Source organism: Perna viridis, chromosome 2, assembly GCF_037379345.1.
Source record: "Perna viridis isolate PV_CMFRI_1.1 ecotype Kerala chromosome 2, ASM3737934v1, whole genome shotgun sequence".
Taxonomy (NCBI): domain Eukaryota; kingdom Metazoa; phylum Mollusca; class Bivalvia; order Mytilida; family Mytilidae; genus Perna; species Perna viridis.
Window position 1 is genome coordinate 32,726,106 of NC_142446.1, and position 13,556 is coordinate 32,739,661.

At 34.1% G+C, this 13,556-nt stretch overlaps 1 long non-coding RNA gene across 1 annotated transcript; it reads right to left on the bottom strand.

Annotated features, from left to right (window-relative positions):
* Positions 1-7,993: 7,993 nt before the first annotated feature.
* LOC148624689 (uncharacterized) lies at positions 7,994-10,402 on the bottom strand. Its single transcript, XR_015919736.1, has 2 exons — positions 10,286-10,402; positions 7,994-9,819 (listed from the first exon to the last, which is right to left on the bottom strand). It is a non-coding gene; the product is annotated as an uncharacterized LOC148624689 (long non-coding RNA).
* Positions 10,403-13,556: the final 3,154 nt, after the last annotated feature.

Below are 13,556 nucleotides of genomic sequence, written 5' to 3' on the forward strand. Positions count from 1 at the left end.
GTCTCTGATCTATATTCTATTGTTTTACCAGTAAATAGCCAAGATATGTGGCATATGTATGTACTTTCTTCAGCAGAGGGTATTTCGTTAATTTTCGAGGTAAGGGGCTTACTTTAAATTGTGAATCCGGTCCACGCACAGCAGTTGATGATGAAAACAATGTGTTTGAATGGTTGATTTCAGAACAAAACGTTAAGCCAAGCAGACCCAAAACTTACGTTTCTTCACTTTACTAAAAGTTATGCATCTATACTTGTCACTCTACCATTTTGATTGTGAGTAAATTAAATGATAATTTTTTTTACATTCTCACACTATGTTTTGATAATGACAGTGATTTTGAATTTTAGGTATGTCCAACACCCTGGTTAAATGTGAATGAGTTAACCCACGAGCTCCCGCGTTCGAGGCGAATCTGCTACAATGAGGCCACCTGGGTAGTGCCAATAGGATTCGCGTCAGACAGGTTTGACTATACTTTATGTAGTGGGGATGTGATTCGAGGCACACAACGGGGATTAGCGATCATTATAGGACAGATTATCGAGTCTGATTGTGATAGATGGGAAAACGATGCAGCGAATTGGCTTCAGAACGCAATTTATAATTCATCTGGGAAATTCTTAGTTTCTATTTCTTAAGCAATCTTTATTGATCGATTTAATGCATGGTTGTGGTTAAAAGCCATGAATCCTTAAGCATATAAGTTGAGCAGACTTTGTAGTAAAATAATGACAGTCATAGAATGGGTCTAATCTCTGGTCCATTACAATGTTTGTCTCGCAATTATTTCTGGTTTTTCCTTAAAATGGCAAATAATTTTCGTAAGTAAAAAAATAATTGATACGTAGTTTTCTTTCGCATAATTTGAATAATTGCATTCAGGAAAAGTACAAATTTTAACTTTTCCTTTCCCTAGGCCGAACAGCAATTATCTGGAATATGATTGATGAAAAGGAAGGCTTTCGTTGGCCGATCTGTAAAACCTTGGATGGGGAGGTCTGATAGTGTTTACTCCATTCATTCTTATAATCGTTTTGTATAAGTGTTTTTAAATAAGACTTACAAGTAAGTAAAATTATGATATATATATATCAAATATAAAATCATATTCATTCTATAGTAATCCGAAAACCTGAAAGTGCAATAAAAATGTTTTATTTTGCAAACTGTGGATCGTAAACCTACATGCTTTTTCTTTCCTTTCATTAAGGTGATGCTAGGCATTTGCCAAATTACAAAAGAAATGCAATTTATAAAGATATATAAGAGTCGATAGCATACAAAATAAAAACTTTTGCTTCTAAAAGTAGAAACCCATACGATTTTATTGTGAACGTACAAATATCTATCAGTTCAGTACAACAACATATACTAGACACATAACAAAACAATGTATAATGAACGTTCCTAACAAAGATTATTTCAATTTTATACTGCAATCCATCTTTCTAAGTTCCAGCCCAGGGTCGAAAAGTGAAAGAACTATTGAGCAAATTTTATAGGAAAGTGATGTATTTCAAATTTGCCTGTCTTTTTCCTATAATCGAATAGCAAATTGCATGCCACTATCATTGTGGTGAATACCCGTAGGACTAAGGAATAATCCATCATTACATGACATTTGTTTCAACAGAAGTCATTAACAGTTACTGTTTCAGGGTAATGTACTAAAGGTGTAGTATTTATAAAATTTAGGCAGAGTTCTGAAACATGACTGTAAACGTTTTTCCATGTAGAACAACCATGATGGCTGGTGTATTCGTTGCTTATCACCATATCTTTTTTTATTTGATACACATTCACCCATCTGCCCTTCTCTGCTTCTGCACATTTTTACTGGTACTTCACCATATTTAAGCTCCTTTGAAACGTTTTCTTTACACAAAAAAAGGAGGGGTCGCCGTAACTCTGCGAACTGGTATATGTTCTCTCCCTATTTAAAAAAATGTTCATTACACTATTGGCATACTTATTGAACATATCCATAAACGAATCGTGCAACAACTGACACTGATTCGTATAGATATATATTGTCTCAATATTTTGGTGGGGAACCCTGAGAATACGTTAAAGATACATTTTTGTCCAGGTAACTTTTAGCAGATAATTACAGGTTAATAAATGGAAATGTTGGAAACTTTCATATCAAAATTGTACATTGTACACCATTGTACAAGTCAAAGATAATCTCATAATGTTCACCATTTCTGCGGTAACACATTACAGGGAAAGTTTATTTTAATGGGTGTCTGTTAAAATATCAAGGCTACTTAAGACCTAATACCAATTAGGAGATCATCCTTTGCCTGATTTTCTTACATAATTATATTTCAATAGTGCCATTTTGAATGGGGGCACAAGTGCCTTTAATGCCTTATCTATATAAAAAAGGTGTTTCGATGACAGATTCATTTTCTGTCTGGCCATATGCCATCTATTCCGAACGTTGCATGCTGAGGTAAAGATTTGTTTTCAGAGGAAGAAATGATGTAAATCATAATACCATATTTTAATAAAGAAGCATCTACTGGATTTTTATGGAGGTAGCGCTGATGAAATTTTCTATCCAGCATTCCTATTTTGACAAAAATATATACATGCACATGTAAGGCATGTATTTTTTAAAGTGTGAACAATAAGATAGAAGGACAATAAGATATCTTGCCTTTTTCTGTTTTTCATATTACAAATACTGCCTTTTAAAATTTTGATCCTGTCTTTTTCAAATTTCATTTAGTCCCTCTTTCCCATAGAGATCAAATGGTACATTATAGTTCCCTTACAAAAAATATATTACATAAAAACTCCCTAACCCGCCAATAGGTTAACGAGGGTAGTTGCATTTGTTTGTGTGAGTAAAACATGTTTCGATATTTTATGACTGTTCTTGGATAGACTTCATGTAGATAGACCAAAATCTAACACTGACCATTTTCTAAATCTGACCAATATCAAACACGGACCAATATCTAATATTATAGTATTAATGTATGGCCTTTTCCTTATTGGCCCTGTAACATGCCCGAGGTATCATTAATGGCCAAGAATGAATTTAATTGACCTAGGCCATTACAGCCATCCGAGGCCATCATTAATACCAAGGGCATGTTACAGGGCCAATATGGAAAAAGCCATGCATTGATATTTTTATTAACCAACTTTATTTCAGGACATAGTCAGAATCTGTTATCAATACATATGATTTCACATTAGTTATAAATAAGTTCATATCTCCATGAATTACATATTTATGAAAACAAATCATGAAGGTTTTGTTGTCTTTTCCAATAATCCCCCCCCCCCGAAAAAAAATCGCAAATTTATAGACAAGTACAAGATTAAGCATACCTAATAATTTGTATGGAGAATTGCTATCACCAAAAATGTATAATCATAATCTAAGTAATCACATGACCAATCACCTGATACCCAACAAAAACCAGGATTTTTCAGATATCCTCAATTTACGGAACATTTGGGTTGTTTTCGTCATTGTTCTTAGGTTTACTGTCCTAGTATGTGACCCGAGGAATTAAAAAAAGGACCAAACAAATAATTTGTCAATTTTTTACGTAAAAACCGTGTTTTTCAGTGCATTTTGACCTAGAATCAAGCTATTTTCAACTCTTTTGACAGAACACACAAGGTAGGTGAGTAAAAAGAGAAAAAGAATGTACTTTGAAGATTAATTTCAACACCTGGATTCGTGCTAAACAATGAGATTTGACTGCACATTTCGTCTTTGAAAATCAATATACACGAAAGTCCCCATTTTTCTTTAGCATTTCTGTATAGGAAAGTATGTACTCCCGGTAAGAGACTTCATTTTTGTTGCCTTTTCCAATAATCCCCCCCCCCCAAAAAAAAAATCGTAAATTTAAAGCTCAAGATTAAACATACCTATTAATTCAATATACTTAGTCCCAGTACCATATTTCAGCAACTTTAAATATCCTAATCTAATTAATTGAATTATTAGGTCACTCTTAATTAAAGTGGCTCCGTATTCATGCCCTGTTTTGAAATGCATAGCTGTGATTTTGGTAATGACCGGCTGTAGGAATCTACGGTTCGTAATGACCAGTCGTCGAAATTTTCGGTTCATAAAGGATGGGCATTTCTGTACATATTGTAGTAAGTTGGTTTATAATGATCAATATCCAACGCTGACCAATATTCAACACTGACCAATATTCGACATTGACTAATATCCAAGTTTTTAGTGGAGTCCGAGTTGCTCAGTTGCTCATTTGCCTGTTACTTTGTATGTATGATTTTAGTTACTTCATGCTTTGTTATGTATATCAGACATTGACAAATATCCAACATTGACCAATATCGTACGCTGACCAATATTCAGTACTGACCAACATTAAACGCTGACCAATATCCAACATTGACCAATATCCAACGCTGACCAAAATTCAGTACTGACCAAACTTAAATGCTGACCAATATCCAACATTGACCAATATCCAACGTTGACCAGTATTCAATACTGACCAAAATTAAACGCTGACCAATATCCAACATTGACCAATATCGAACGCTGACCAATATCCAACATTGACCAATATCAAGAGAATCAAACGTATTATTAACATACACGGATGGGTTGTCCGGAAGATAAGAATGAATACCATTATCACACATTAGGTTTATATACAGGAGAGGAATTTATAAAAGCCAACACGAAAAATGTTACTCCTTTATAAGTGAAAGATTTGAGAAAAAAAATCATGATTTTTTTCATCCTTAAAATACCTTACTACCAATTCATAAAGAAATTAAACAAAAGAGTGTCTCCATGAATACTACCTCAGCTTAAGTAAAAGTATTCATGATGATGTGAACGAAGTAGTCCTTCAACACCGTACGAATAAAGGACAAAAAAGAAGAAAAAAATCACGGAAGTATTTCTCGGTGGATTTATATTTTTCGTTATAAATCGGAAAATTTTGTCATATTAAGACGGCAGCTGAAATTTTGTTTTCAGATTATCCTGATTAATGATTACACAAAGGCGAACAAAGACCAGTCATGTCTCTAGGCCAAGATATAACAATTGTTTGGTTATCAGATACTAGAACAACATCTTTACAAGTCAAACATCATTTTATTGTGTTTTTCCTAGACAGAAATTGCAGATTGTCTATAGGTAATTTTAAAGTAGCTCTATAACATTAGATACAAGTTCGTGTACAGTCTGGATTTTCCTTTCACAATAACGAGGAATCCAAGATTTTGAATTTGTATTCGTTGTGATAAGATTAATTCTGTTTTTATCCATGATTTTCTGTCGGATCAATCGCCCCTCCTGATTCCTATCAAAACTTACTATGCTTTAACATTTTAAATATACCCACAGCCTCTTAATTAAATAGTCTTACTCTAAAAAATTTCAAAAGTTCAATGGAAAATGAAGAAATGAGTTATTATGAAGCGAGGTTTGGAAAGACAAAAAATATAGAATCTCGCAAACGTTAGAGCATGCATTTATACAGTACACGAGCATTGTCTTTAGAAGCTAAAATGTTATGTACATGTAAAATAAACAGTATATGTTTATCATAAAAGAGGCTGAATTAATTCCTCATAACGGTAAACTATTCGAATTAAATCTGTAATCTTAAAACCCCGGAAAACTCAATCTGCAGAGACTCCATAAGTCCGTCATTGAACAGTGAAATATCTGTCAACTTTCGACCGCCTCGCTGTTCATGAAGCGTAAACTGCGCCTAGGTGGGTTATTTCGCAAGTGGGTTAAACCTTGTCAAAAATTAGAAATAATCCTTAAATAATTTCAAACAATTAGGTCTCAATAACCTATAAATAATATATGCATGGCCTTACACATGGCATCTTATTACCGTGTTGGTTATTACGAACCATGCAGTGCAATTTTACTTGAATAAAAATATCACATTTTCATTTACTGAGTCATATTGGAGCAAAATACTGATCATCTTCTGTCCTATTAAAATCTTATGAGACTCTCTCATACTGTGCTTCATTACTAATGCCGCTGTTTTTCTGTTGAATGGCACCAGTAGGAACTAACAAAACCAAGCAGCTTTATCACGAAGGAGACTATAATTATATCATTATAGTGTGATGTTCCGATTTAAATAATGATTCATTCAAATTAAGAAGCTAAACTTAAAGAATAAAAAAAGATTATGAAACTGCTTTCAGAGGTAATTTAAAGATCCGATATTAAATAAAGCAAAACAAAACGAATCAAAAAGAAAGGATTAAAGTACAAATAAAAGGACCAAAAACCCTTAGAGAAATGTTCTCGTGTGGATAGAAATAAGTAATGAAACTAAAGTAAAATTTACTTGTTTATTTCTTTTACTACTCCATGATACGTGTATGAAGTCTACTTCAGTAAACACATCCTGCTAAAGAAAGAACAATTTGAATTTTGATTTGAATCGGACACTAAATTTTATGTATATTCGTGAAAATATGCCAATAGAACAAGGCTAGTTTCTCCAAAGATTTATAGCACAATCTGTTTATGCAATTAAAACTTGAACATGACTGTTTTCGTCAATTAAACTAAAACGTCTTTAAAACCACGTGCACATAGAATACTTTGCTTAATTGTACGTAGTTAAACACGACCATCTATCCCAATTTTGTTAAGAAAATTCGTTTTTGAAATCTTAAACAATGTTAGATCCATTATCCACTTAAATGTTATGCAATTTTCCCTAGACAATTATTTCGTTGTGAATGGAGTTTAAACTCGAAAGTAAATGCCATTGTTTGATTGAAATCGGCGCTATTTTAGCCATAAAATATCATTCTGCTATATGATGCCCTATCTCAGTTCACATACTTGAAGGGAATCGCTAATGCAAATTTGACCGCAAATGGTAGTTGTTCCTAAATTTATTGTTATTTTGTATTCATTGTCACAGTTGTTGCAATAAAATAAGCAAAAATGGCAAATAAAGCGCTTTGTAGACTGTAAAAAAATAGTCGTCGAATTCGTCGGATGGGCTATTGAGATTTAAGATTGGCTTGTAAGTATAAGTCACCATGAATAATAATAACTCATTATAAATTGCTATGTGCATGTACACCATGCTATTTTTATATATTTTATTTGATTCCTAAATAAATTTCCTATCTGCGCTTTTCAACAAGGTTTCAGATGATTCTCTTATATTTTTTTCCAGGTAATACATGTACGGGCTAAAAATAAACTTTTAATTAAAATTTTGATCCGATTTTGAAACTGGATTCCTTATGAAAATCCCTACCCCCTTAAATCAACTTCTAAAATTTGGTCCGATTTTGAAATTATTGGAATCCTTATGAAAATCACTGCCTGTGTTTTTCAGTTAGATTTCACATATCTCGCTTTACGGTTTCAGTTGTACGAGTCAAAAGAGGACCACGCTCCTTAAACAACTTGTCAGTATATTTTTGGTCTGATATTGATTTCTTTTATTGAACTCCTTTTGAAAATCCCTGCACTGCATTTTTTCAATCAGATTTCAGATATCTCTTACGGTTTTTGAGTTCTTAGGGGTTAAGGGACCACGTCCCCAAAAATAAACTTACATTTTTGTTTCACCAATAATTGAATTTCAAATGTTGTGCTGATTGAATTACACTCAATATCTAGAAAAAAAGTAAAAGCGATAATGATGGAACAATTCAGATACATCAAAATCCAAGTATGGCTTGAACATGTAAACAGGAAACAAAGACTCTACATACAAATATAGCGAACCGAATAAAATAGATTACATAAATAAAACTACATACCCACACAAAGAACTACACACACACACACACACAAAACAAAGCATTAGCAAAATGAACTCCAGCCAAAATCCGAAATTGACATGCATGAAGTGTTAAGGGAGAGTAAGTATATCCTGCTCCGACAATAGTCTAGCAGCAATAATGTACATGTTCCCAGGGCATGATTCACAAAGGGCCAGGTCCCATAAAAACAACGAAGCCCGTAATGCCTTAGCAATTTTATTCGATTCAACGGAGTATCATGATATAAATAAAATAATAATTAAAAGCGGAAAATACCCGAAATAGACAGTTAAGTAGCTGTTTTTTTAAGAATCATGAACATTCTGTAAAATTTGATACACCCCAATAAAGGCTACATATTTTTATTTTTGTTACTATGTTTCTTTACAAGTCTGTATGATGAAAAGTGTAATTATTCACTCCAAGATTGAAGTCATCACTACAGAAGTTTTATGGCCGTCATCATGAACTCGTGGATCGTTATGGTGTATCCATCCGCACCATGAAAACTGATTTATTCAAGGGGTCATAGTTTTCCTTTCCTCGTTTGTCTACCCCGGACTTGACTTTTTATGAGCAACTCGGCAGGTGTTTCTTGAAAAGCAGAGGACGCTTACCCTACCGGTGCACCTGGTTCATGCTCCCAGTGTTTGGTGGAGTCCGAGTTGCTCATTTGTTTGTATGTATGATTTTAGTTACTTTATGTTCTTTGTTGTGTATGTCTGTTTTCCATGTCTGGTCTTTGTCCATGGATTACATTCTTTTGATTAGCTCTGTAACCTTGGTTCCCTTGATTACTCTTTCCAATCTGTCTGCTCTTAGAAGATAATCCACATTGAAAATCCAACCCATTCTATCGTATTTGAGCGTCATGTACAGAATTATCTCCCTTATGAATTCTACAGTTCATTCTATATAGGCTAAAAACCACTAATTCCACTTTCCATAGGCTTCTATGCTAATTTCACAATATTCAATGGCTTCTCTGGACTTTACCTTAACTTTAACCTGCAGAGGACTATATATCAGCATGATTCTACATATGTCAGCTCACAATCCTCAGAATGGCATGTGGGGTTAGCAGACTTGCAGTGCAGTACTGGTCACCGGAAGTGAAGGGTCTATAAATAGCATGGGGAATCCCAGTGTTTTCACAAGATAGGGGTATATTTAAAAATCATTATGGAGATTAGGCTTCACATCACAAGAAGCAAAATGCACCTATAAAATGTACAGAAATGTTTTTCCTTTCAGAAACTGTTTAAATTTTTTAAATAAGGTGAGAACTTTTTTCACAGCACTATGAGGAACAGGGGTAATTTCTGCGTAGGACTATTTTTGCCTACGTTCCAAATGCTCATTGGTTGAATTGGTGGTCTGTAACCTAAATATAATTTTTATCTTCTAAGAACACGGGTTATATGAAAAGTCATATGTTAATTTCTGTTTACTATAACATTTTAAACAAATATAAAAAATAAAAATATGTAGACTTTCTAACCATGTATCATATTTTGCATTATTCTTATCTGGAGCGCTACTTAATGAATTAAAGATAATAACAAATCCCCATAAAACACAAGATAATACCTACGCTAGAACATTTCATCTTGAACTTGATATAACATAGCAATAACTCGCACATTGCCAGGAATTTACATGTAGATTTCGAAGGAAATGAAATGTATCGTTGTAATATAGTACATGTAGTGTGATTGAAAAATACCGCGGTGATGACATATGACCTAGCTCTTGACTTGCTGTGTCACAGTTATTCATAGGAACTACACCACTTTAGCCAGTAAGTGTCAAGTTCAGTAGATTGTACATCTGGTAAGTGAAGATATCTGGTCTTAGCTCCATATCGGTCCGTCAGTTAGTGATGACGACAGGAAAACTTATTAGTGAAACATCCTGCGAGAAATGTCTATACAGTATTGTTGAAACCCACTTGATGAAATGTGGGGGTTTGAAGCCAGCAAGACACTGTCAATGATCAGAACTTCTTCCCGTCGCATATCAGATTTTCTGTAAATAGTCAGTGTAGACGTATGAGAAAATAATTGTTAAATTTTGTTCCTAAGAAGCCTATCAAATGTCTGTTGTTGAAGCAGTGGGAAATAGAATGTCGATTATGTGTTCTAGGAAGAAATAATGAAAAATGAAATCTAGAAGATGGTTTAGTTTATCCCATTAACAGTTAATATCGAATATCATAACTGTATAAAATATTGAAATAATGTCAAACCCCGTATTAATCAATTACTTTTCTGTTATACTTTGTTGCCTGCGGGCATATGTTAAACACGATTCCGACCACTGGTATACGACAACACGACTAAGAATGAAATAAAACCATAATTCATTCAATAATGAAACTCAAAGAGTCGAGTTCTTAGTCGTTAACTAAAATATTGTTTCAGTTTTTGTTCTGTTAACTTGATTAGGGAAAACCGTATAAGTTGAGAAAGAAGATAAAACGTATAAAACAAACCTTGACATGAACATAAATCTCCGAATATTTCCGGATTGTTTATAAATCATACTTTTTATAAGCCTCAAATTCACTGATCATCTAAGTCGAAGCAGCATTCTGAACATAAAATGGCGATATTGGTAGTTGCCGTGGAAACGAAATAATAAATTGCATTTAATGCATTGTTTCACCTGGTAACACGTGGTTTATGGCGAAATTAATAGTGAAGTTCTCTGATTTAATTAAAAGTTATTCATTCAAAAATGTCCTTGATGGTAATTCGTCAAAGGGAAATGATGTTTTATGTATTGTGATAATATATTAAATTACGTATATTCGCCTCTTAGAAGTGACATAGAAGGACAACAGTCTACTATTCAAAGTCTAAAACGGGGTTAAATACACCACATCAACGAAACGTACATGAAAACCAAAGTTACACGAGCATTTGAAATTTTAGCCAACACATAATGCATTATGATCGTTAAATACGTGCAACAGTTAGCTTAAAAGTTCCTTAGCTTTCTTCTGACGTGTGATGCACAAAAACATCTGTACTCCTATAAATTTGCCCTTTGTTGATGATTAATGTTGCTATAGTTACGAATGTGTGGTTTTATTGACAACAGATACGCATTAACATGGCTAAACTAACCCTTGTGTCATATACCATGTTATATGGAGTTTTTCCTATAAATCTCCCCCTGTTGGAAGATTTGTACATCAGATAAGTGGGTATGGTAGATTTGCGAAAACTTAACGGTGTTCGTTTCAGCAATATGTAAAATGCTACAGACCTCGAAGTGCCCCGTGCAGGCCCGGGTGTCAAAAGAATAGGCCTGCAGCAGCGCTAAGCTTGTCGTAAAAGGCGACTAAATAGTGCTCAGAAACCTAGCCGGGGGTTAGGCGCTCTGCCCACAGAGCAACTGGGATGTGTGCCCCAGGTGGTGGAATGGGGTACCCCTGGCATGTTACATGCTGGGGTTGTCAGGGTTTACTACGGAAAACCTGACCGCTGACCATAGTGGTGCACCGTGTTGGGAAAGATGCCACGTTCCTCGCACGTTAAAGAACCCTGCTGTGGTATTCGATAGGAGTAGGAACCTTTGCGCTAAATTGCCCGACCTTACCCATCCCCCCTTTTTCTAGTGGCAGTCAAAATTTGTCGACCCTGTTGTCCTTGTGACCCATCCTTTTTTTATCATTTCATGTTCATTTTATCATCCATTTCATGTTCATTGTCTGAATATAGCTGAAATATTGCTGCTCGGACGTTAAACCCCAACAAACAAACAAACAAACAGACCTCGAAGTCACTCTCTGTAGGCTACAGACCTCAAAGTCACTTTCTATAGGCTACAAACCTCGAAGTCACTTTCTATAGGCTACAATACTAAATTAACTAAATGCAATGTGTTGTGGAGTATCTACCTTAGGTTTATCTTGAATAAGACCATATACATGTATCACTTGAATGCTACATGTATACACTTACAGCTCTGAAAATATCAAGGGAATTTGTTTTACAATGCAGTGCGATACCGGCTCTTAGAAGTCAAGGAGTTGAAATAGTTGAAATTCCCCTACCTTTCACTAAAAAAAAGGGGGGGTGTCATCGTACAGAATTTATTAAAATAGATAAATGAAGTAAGTTTCAGTAACCATAGGACAGGTTAACTTTGTGCATATTTGATGTGCACTTTGTCCACAGTGCCAAAACAAATGTGCATTAAAATTTGTATAGGAGTATTTTTGCGTACGTTCTAAAAGCTCATTGGTTGAAGTACTGGTGTTTTACAAATATATAACGGAAAACGACAGTTAAACCAAACAAAATCGGCAGAAACAAAATAAAACACGAAACAGACGAAACCTAAACAGAAAATAAAACACAATAATACAATATACAGAAACCAATTTGAAAGATTTCACACGGGCACATAAACGTAATAACATACATGTATGTTAGAATAGCTTAGAGGATGCGTCCTCTTTTTAAAAACTTCAAGGAAAATGTATCTAAAATTGAAACCGTAATTGTTTTTCTCTGAAGATACGTTTAATTTGGCGTGACGAAATATTTCTTGTTTATGTCTCCTTCTTTACCTTTAAAGGAAAACCATCAAGGAAACTTAAAGCTTTGTGATTCATAAATCTATATTATGTGAAAGTCGAGATTATGGTTCCGTGAAGAGAAAGATCATATAGAAATTCTAGTGTCTTCCTTCAACTGCTTTCAAGTTTCACATAAAGTATTTATTGTTACCTGAAGTTCATTAGCTGGTTTCTTTGAAATCAGATTATATGAAATGGATTTCAACGTAATTGATGAGAAAGTAACAAAAGACAATCTGAAATAAGTTGAAGATACATCAAGATTTTTCATAGGGCTATAATTAATTCAATTAATATAGTTGTACGCTTTGAAATTGTAATTGAAAGGAAATGAAAAAAACATTTCTATAAAACCTCCTTCTGCCCTGAGGTTAGCAATGTTAACAATAACATTTTCTCTTGTAAAATTTCGCCATACATTTGTATCAAAATGAAAAATATGTCGAAAATGGTAGAACTAAAAATACTATTCATACTCCACTTTCCACCTTTAAATGTCTAATGTAATAATAAAAAAATGTATAATTATATTTCGTCATACGTATCTAAAATATAATGTCAAACATTACTTCATAAAATTAAATCGCATCCCTTGAGGGTTAATTAGGTGTTGCACAAAAGTGGACAGACGAGCACGCAGACGGACAATATTGCTGTATACCCTAATCTTTATTTGCTGGGGTTTATATAAAGCCTTGATTTTTGCCACTAAATGCAGAACAGTAATGTTACAGCCATCAAATAGCGTTCATATTTTGAATCAAGTTTTTGGAAAGCATTCATCAAATTTATAACAATAGAGTTTGCACAATACTGTTTGGGCTTTGGTTCACCCAATATCTGAATTTACTATTTCAATGGTTCAGTCATCTTGTGTTTCGATTTTGTTTTCTATCAGAACATGAAATTAAGAGTTATTTGAATGGTTTAAAGGCGTCATACATTTAACGAGTAAACCACCGTCATACCCGATTTGTAAAATGTCATTTATTGTTTGAACATGATTCATATTCCCCATACACAACCCGCCAATTTATATCACAATTCGTTAATTCTCGTTCTATGTACACTACCCATCTTCACCATTCCAAATTAGCCCATAACCATTACACCATAATTCTCCATTTACTAGCGCCACGTGCGGAAAACCTGACCGCAAACCCTGTTGGAACAC